Here is an 8669-nt window from a genome sequence, read left to right on the forward strand (position 1 = left end):
GCTCGCTCTGGATGGCGTGGAGCCAGTCGTAGTAGGGGCAGGCGTCTGCTCCTGCCCCTGGTCCTCACTGGCCTGCACATAGCCCAGGCGCAGCTCCTTCACTTTAGCCCGGACTTGCTCGAGGGTCCAGGCTGGGTGGCCCTGCTGGGCAAGCGCCTGGGCCATGCGGGTGAAGATGTCGGTGTTCCGGCGCCGGGAGCAGGTCTCATGGAGGGCCTCCTCCTCCTGCCACAGGTCGAGCAGACTGTCCAGCTCCCCCGAGGACCAGGATGTGGCCCTTTGTTTGCGGCCCCTGGGGGCCTCCTGTGCTGGGGGTGCGGGTGGCTGGTGCCCCCCTGGAGCTGCCATGCTGCTGTGGGATGGCTGCTGAGGACGGCAGGGGTCATGTGGCAGACCTCAGCCCTGAAGTCCGAAGAAGGGTCCTGCCTGGTGACCTCAGCAGCCTGCATCTGCTTTAAGGAGGCTTGCATTAGCAGGAAGTCCAGGAAGCTGATCCTGGCTACAGAGCCTCAGAGCGCCCATAGGGCTTTTTTCCGTTTAGCCTGCTTTTGCGCAAAACGTCTTAGTTGCCTGTCTAAACTGGCCCTTTTGCGCAAAAGCATTTCCAGAAAAGGACTTTTGCCTGAACGGGAACGTCAAAGCATTTCCGCAAGAAGTACTGATTTCGGATAGTAGATCGTCAGTGCTTTTGTGCAAAATCAAGTGGCCAGTGTAGACATCCGGCAAGTTTTTCCGCAAAAGCACTAGCTTTTGCGGAAAAACTTGCCAGTCTAGACACAGTCTCTGTGTTTTTTTTTTCTTTTCAGAAATATTCTTATGCTACATAGGTCCCTGCTGTGCTACAGGGATACATACAACACATTATGAATCATCAGTAATCCATATTATTGGTCAAGCTGCCATCCTGTCCTTGAATGGATTTGTTACATCATATTCATACCCAAGAAGTACCTGAGATGCCTAAGTCTGCTAATTAAACCCATAAGGGAGCAACTGGCTTTTATTTCCAGTAAAAAAAATATTTTATCTCTGCATCTACTAAACCAGGGCAGGGGGCATCCAGCACACATTTCATCCGGGTAAGCTGCTGGCAAGCCACCAGATGCTTTATTTACCTCAGTGTCCTCAGGCACAGCTGCTCCCAGTGGCTGTGGTTTGCCATTCCCAGCCAATGGCAGCTATGGGAAGTAGTGGCCTGGCCCACACTGCTTCTTGCAGCTCCTGTGGGCTAGAAATGGCAAATTACAGCCACTGGGTGCTGCAAACAGCCGTGCCTGCCGATGCACAGGTGAATAAAGCATCTGGTGGCTCACCATAGCTAATCCTGACAAAACATATGTAGCCGACGCACTGGAGGTTCCCTGTCCCTGAGCTGAATTTAGACAATATTCTTCCTTGCCTCACCAGATATTTCTCTGCCTATTCTTTGCTTTCTATTTTCCATGGAAGCGTATTCTGTATATCATTGTTAGCTTTCTACACAATGTATCAATAAAGAAAAAGAGAAAGGAATTACCACGTAATAAAAATGTCTCATTCAGGTTTGTTCTAAAATGGCAATATTTTCCCTGAGTAGTGCCCTTTAATATCACTTATGTTCCATAAACTATTTTATTACTGTAGGTAAATATCTATAATTTCCATGCCAATCATGATAAAAAGAATAAGGCCTCCTGAGCTTTATTACTCTCTGCCTTTAATTCAATCTGTTCTAATTGAAGAAGATAGGCCCACAAATGTAGAGATTTCAAAATCCTATGAAGGCCAGATCCTCAGGTGTCTCAATTGGCATAGCTTCATTAGTTCAATGGGACTGTCTTGATTTATACCAGCTGTGGATGTGTCCCCAGATGCTTTATTTCTTCCATATGTCCTTGATTAAAGTAAACATAAAAGAGAAGTTACAAGCTTGTTTGTTGTTGTTTTCAATCAAACATGAATAGCCCACATGAAGAGTTAGTACTAATGTGGTCTGTGATGAGAGAGGGTTCTGTCTGGAGGGCTTAGAATATCAATGCCTTGGCCCCTGTGCCTCCGCAAGGTATCTGGCACATCAGCGTCCTCATGACAGTCAGTCACTTCTGATTCTCCCTGCCTCATCTCTGGTATTGTCCCCTTTTTCCTTACCTTGTAATATAAGGGCATTGGGGACACTTAAGGGAGCCATGTCCCCTTTTCTTCCTTCTCGCCAGACAAAATCCACTTCATTCTGTTGATGTGAGAACATTGCATAGAGGTCTCAGAGTGTGCTAGATGCCATGCACACAGGCCTAAGAAAATAAAATCCCTGCCCCAACAAGATTTAATTTTGGCATATGATAAGAGACGAGCCAAATACCACAAATGTACCAAGGACTATGAAGCGAAATCTTGTTTAGTACAATAAATAGCAGCAACCAACTGCTTTGCTATTCAAATATTCAGACTGATTATTAATGATGCTTAAAAGGATTAATGCAGATTATGATGATTTTAAAATGCCCAATTATATTTGCTAAGCCACATTACAGAAATGTTTTATGTCCAAGGTGTAATGTTAATGGAAGACAAGTTGCGCATAAACCTTGACATAATTAGAGAGCTTAGAGTTCTGTTTATGACTGATTTACTCAGTATTTGCACAGGGATTTGTGTGCTGCTTGCCCGGTAGAATTGCACTACAGGAACAAGCAAGCTACGTGAAGTGGGTAATTTTAATAAAGAATCTGGCTGATATGTTTTGCCCACTCCAAGAGGAATTATGCTTTCTAGAAGTATTACTGGGTGTTAATATATTCTTTTACATTTAAAAAAAAATTATCCAATGTTCCAAGCATGAGCTTTGTGCAAAATCATGCCTTCATGCGGGAGGAGAGAGACAAGAGCCCATGCAAGCTGTTGAGGGAAACCTTGTGGAGTTTCCTTCTAACTGTTCCCTTAGGGAGATATTGAGTGACATGTAAGTGGCAGAGGGCAGAGCTCCCTTATTCTATGGACTCTGGAATTCCAAGGGAAAGATTCTTTAGTGCAACCGAGGGTTCACCTCTCCAGATATTCCTCTGGAACCCTCGAGGGAATATTGGCTAAGGCCTGCATCTTGTTGCCTATTTGTTAATTATAGATATTTCATGTTTTGGAAATCTCAAAATATTAGTCCTTGCACAATGAGAATAGTGCTATCCTAGCATTTTTATTAAGATTTCCACCAACAGTAATTGTGATGGAAGCACAAATGTAGATCATCTGGTGTTATTTTAACCAACACATCTTCTTCCAATCCCATCAGTGTATATGACTTGAAAATTAAAACACTGATGGCCACTTCTTCCCCGTCAGGTACTCCCTTCCTAATGGTTTACACCAGAGGAGCTGCAATATGGGACATAAGAAAAATGTTAACATAGTTTCCAGCATGTAACTCTTAAGTTAAAAGAGTGTGTAGTATAAAAGTAAGATGTCTCAGCAGAGGAGAGCCAGAAAATAATAAAATCAAACAGGGAGTATGTTGAACTGACTTTATTATATAGATGCCCACTCATGCTCTGTGGTAGCTTTGCCCAATTCTATTCAGTAATGGTTAGCTGAGGTCAAATGGAGATGAAAATGGATACTTTGAAAGTGCACTGCACAATACTGTAGCAATTTTTAAACTCCTATGTTATCTTAGTAATTTTAAATGAACACAACAGTTGTCCTCCCTAAAGCATGTCATAAATGTATGGAGAACATATCTGTGCTCTCTCTTTCTGCTCCTAGCCAACATAACTGTCCAATGAACAATGCTACTGTTTCAATAAAATGATTATACAGAACCTGCCAATTCACAATTGGCCGTTTTCAGTTCAGCCTGACTATAAAATTACTACCGAATACATTGCATCTTCCGATCTCACTTTGTTGATGATACGTTATATTTATTACAATTATTTCTATTGAATGGTCTTTCATTTTGAGCTAGCCTAATAGCTCCAAATAAGCTAGAGTGCCATAGTTAGAGAGAGGAGGGAAAAGAAAAAGACATCACTGAAGATTTTTTGTTGTGGCACCCATACCTTTTTGCAATTCAACAATACTGTATTTGTTACTTAATCTTCCTGATAACTATCAGCTGGATCTTACATAAAGGCTCTTTTAACTGTAATCATTGTAATTCAGGGTGGAGGGGAAGGAGCTTTGTATCTGCAAACATGAAATATGTTACAAAAAGAAAATGGTGGTGATTGATGGCTTTTTGGTTAGCTTTAGACACCAGAATCCCAACCTTCAATTCCCGCAATTGCTCTAAATATGAGGTCCTAACTTTCCTCATGGCTTAAAAATCCAGATGCCTATCTTTGGAAATCAGTCACCAAGTCCTCAAAAATCTATTACAATGAGGCCATTGTATCATTGTAATGTGTTACTGGAAGTATAAATGCAACAAATAAAAGTGGTCCATGATGCCACTAGGCATGATAAAAATTGAGATATTGTTTTCAAAGGTTAAATATTTTCTTACAGTCATAGATGGATGTGTAAAGCAAACACTAAACTAAGCTAAACATAACCAAATTACATGAAGATATGCATTGTATATAGAAGCCTTGATGTCACCAATTAATATTCAGTCACTATATAACTCATAAAAGATTAGACCTTTGGTTCTGTTCTCTCTGACTAGTGTGACAAGTCCTTTTGAGAAGTGAGGGTGTGTCTAGACTACCTAGTTTTGTCGACAAAAGTGGACTTTTGTCGACAAAACTATATCAGCGTCTACACTACCGCTGAGTTCTGTCGACATAACGTCGACAGAACTCAGCAGTTTTGTTGACGCCGGTATACCTCATTTTACGAGGCATAACACCTTCTGTCGACAGAGTTCTGTCGACAGAAGGTGTTACTGCCTGTAACACTGGGTCCAGACTACGGAGTTCTGTCGACAAACAGAACTCAATGTGTCTGGACGCTCTTTGTCAACAGAAGTTTTGTCGACCGTATCTGTCGACAAAACTTCTGTCGACAAAATGCGGTAGTCTAGACGTACCCTGAGATTTTATACACAATTGGTATATAAGCTTTAATGATTCATTCAATGTGTTCAAAGTGATTGTGAGCCATATTATTTTATTAATTACATGTTTCCTAGGCATGAGTCAGTTTGGAAATAATAGCACGTCTTCCACTTACGCAAACAACTCTTCTCTATAGTGTCAAATCATTTTTTTCTTGATCAGAAAAGTTTGATTAACTCTGTGTCATTATTAAATTTATTATTCTTTTATTTGCATTATTGGGTGCCTTTTGGGACTGGTGAAAGGAAGTATCATGAGACCATAACAAAGTACATTTTGATAACCGAGATGAGCAGGATTAGCCCGTGCTTATTCTTTCAGTGTTTCTGTCCTGACCAAAAGTAGGAGGTTTTGGATATATCGTGAGAAACCATCTTTGTGGAAGATTTCTGAAAAGGTTTGCAAATAATAGTGGGTAAGATAAGGATCTGGCATGAAAACTTGTCTCCATTGAAATCAATGGCAAAATTCTCATTGATTTCTGGACAGGTAGATAAGTTTCCCCCATTAACAAACAGGGCCAGATTTTGTTATTCTTCTGTTGAATAATATCTTGTTCCACAAAGGCCTAAAACTATACAGTTCTGCTTTATTCTAAAGTTATTTCTCTAATGCCATAATAACAATATAGATAATGTGATATCTCAATTAAAAATGTTATATTTATAAACCAAAACAACTGTACAGTTAGGCCTCTGTGGAATGCCAGATCCTTATATGCCCACTAGTATGTGCAAACCAGTTTAGAAATTTTCTACAAAGATAGATTCTCACAATATGGCCAAAACCTCCCACTTCTGACTGTCCCATCCTTGCATGATGATGCGGTCCCACCAGTCTGAGCTCTTCCCCCGCCACCAGAAGTGGCCTTCTGCGGTGTCCAGGGACTGAGGGACAGTCACAGCAGCAGAAGTGCAGGACCTAGGCGAGTATGATCTGTGGTCCATGCTGGGGTTCATCCTGCAGGTCCTTGTCCTGCTGGAGCAACATGCAAGCAATCTGAACATACTGCACCATGAGGCTCGTGAGCCTTGCACTTCTTTGCAGCAGCTCTGACTCCATGATTTGAGTGCTGTGGCATGGCATCTGCCAGGGCAACCAGAGCCCTTAACATCCCTTTTGTGCCCCTCGATGGGGGAGACAGTGGAGGAGTGGCATGTGAGACATGGCTGTAGAAAGGAGCCCCTGAAAGCACACGTTGCAACTTGCCTGAGCAAGCAGCCATAGGAAGTATCTGCCTTCCTAGTGCCCTTCCCAGCATGCTTCCAGGGCTCTAAGTTCAAGGCAGGCTCCCATCAAAGTGGACATCCTATTTTGGATTAATTCCAACTAAGTCCGATGCTTCCCCATAGTGGAGACATGCTATTTCAATTTTGTTAAATCGGGAGTTATGATGTTGATTTTAGTTATTTTGAAATAATTTCCTAGTGTAGACATGCTTTTAGAGAAGAAAACCCAGATGTACAAATATGCAAAGGTGAGGGTTTGTAGCCAGACAGACTATATCCATATCATCCATCTTATTTGCCTCTCTGAAGCACAGGGCAGAGAAGGAGCCATAATATCAGCATAGTCTATGCTGGCTCATCTGATCCTGAGAAGCTGAAACACAGATATGTGGATAGAGAGCAGTTAAGTCAATAAGCTGGCCTCGAGGCTGCGGCTGGCACCTATGTTGATTCGAACACACACACAGTCCCTGGGAGGGGAATTTCCCACTGAGAAAACAATGTCCTGTACTTCCAATTTAATCACCTCAATTCTCTCTTACAAGTGTAAATTAAGTTCACAACTCCCTTGTAAGAACTGGTCTCACAGCAGACAGACCAGCATCAATTGGCATTACAGATAAGAAAGAGAAATACGTGACCCCATGGGTATATAAGATGGGCCCAGCACACACTCACTTGGAGTGTCATTCTACCCTCTACCTGCTGGTCGGGTTAGGTGTTTGACCTCCCGAGGTTCTATGGGGACGCCCACCTCGTATTTTCGTCTTTCCTAGGAATTGAGGGACCGGCCCTGGCCTGACATGCTGGAGTCGAGAGGCACAGAAGGGGGTAAAAATGGTACCTGGATGTGGTCCTCTGTCTTAAGTGTACACATAGAAAGAGTAAGCTGTTACTTGGTACCATTATTTCTATTTTTCTATCTTTATCTTCTTTGTAACCATTTTTAAGACCTATATTTTGCTAATAGTTAAGAAATAGAACAATAGCCATTGCAACCATATGATTTATAAGCTTCCTCAATAAACCTGTAACTGTTTAAGCTTTAACCTGACTCCTTCAGTTGCTGTAACAGAACCAAGCACAATTTAAAAGAACTTCAGCCGGTCATAAAGGGACAGGTATAGGAAGAGCTTGGGCGTTTGGATTTGTGTCACACCCAGGTGGCAAAATTCAGTTGGGGCGCTTCTCAGTCTCCCCGAGGCTGCCCGCTGCGAAGGAATTATGAAATTCTAGCAGCTGAAATCTGAAGCGTAATAAGCTCTTCCTGTACACTTATTGGGTCACCCTCCAGCCTCTTCCAGGTTGCCCACTGCAAGGGACCCCGGTCTCAGCAGTTGAAGTCTTGGGTGTATAGTACACACACACACACCACTCACTGCCCTGACCGTCGGCTGACAGGGTTGATGGTAATTAGCTTGGCAGCAGCACTGCTTGCATTTGGGAGTTGAGGAGCTCACAACCTCAACATAAGTTAGCAATGGAATGGTGTTTCTTTATAAAAGCAAATGAAATGCAAGGTTGCATTAACAGAGGCATAGCATTCCAGTCACGGAGGTGATAGTGCTGCTCTACTAGGAACTGGTTAGGCTTCTGATGGAGTAGTGTGTCCAATTTTGGTCACCAATTTATAAAAAGAATGTAACGAAACTAGAAATGATCCAGAGGTGAGTGACAGCGATGATGGGCTACAAGCCATGTGAGCAAAGACTGAAGGAACTGGGTATACTTAGTATGTAAAAGCAACTTGTCATTATATTAAACTTAGTTGTCGACTGGATGGGAGCTAAAGGCTGGAATGAGTAACGGGGACTATTTGGCTTTTGGTTAGCTAGTGTGATACACCAACTTTGGGGATTGTCTCTCATATTTCTTTCAGTCTGCCCTGAGTGTCTTTCCACACATTCTCAGTGTGCTCCATCCCAAACATCTGTCCATACCTAGTACAAGGAAGAAACTTGTAGGAAAAGGCTCCAAATCTAACTGGATTATTAACTTTCTCAAATGATTACTAGGAGTAAACAAAGATTTTATAGAGAACAGGAAAAGAGTGGATCACCAAGGAAAACTATAATATGGAGATTAGAAAATGTAGGTAGAAATAACGTGAAAATTGCAGGAAGCTAAGCTGAGTTAGTTCTTGCATAGGAAATTAAAATTAATAATATATATTTTTAGTTCTGTTATGAAGAAGAGAAGAGAAGGAGATTGGGCTGCCAGGCATTGTAGATGAGAAGGAGATTAAAAATAGTCTAAGTATAGACCCAAAGCTAAATGAATATTTTGCCTCAGTTTTCAATAAAGATGATAATATGGTACATGTTCATGAAGGTAGTATAGCTGATAGAAATGTGTATCAAGACATGGAAATGTCCACGTTAAAGGTGAAAGAAAACTCTGAAGTGCTTAA

This window comes from Pelodiscus sinensis, chromosome 1 (genome assembly GCF_049634645.1).
Source record: "Pelodiscus sinensis isolate JC-2024 chromosome 1, ASM4963464v1, whole genome shotgun sequence".
Lineage (NCBI taxonomy): Eukaryota > Metazoa > Chordata > Testudines > Trionychidae > Pelodiscus > Pelodiscus sinensis.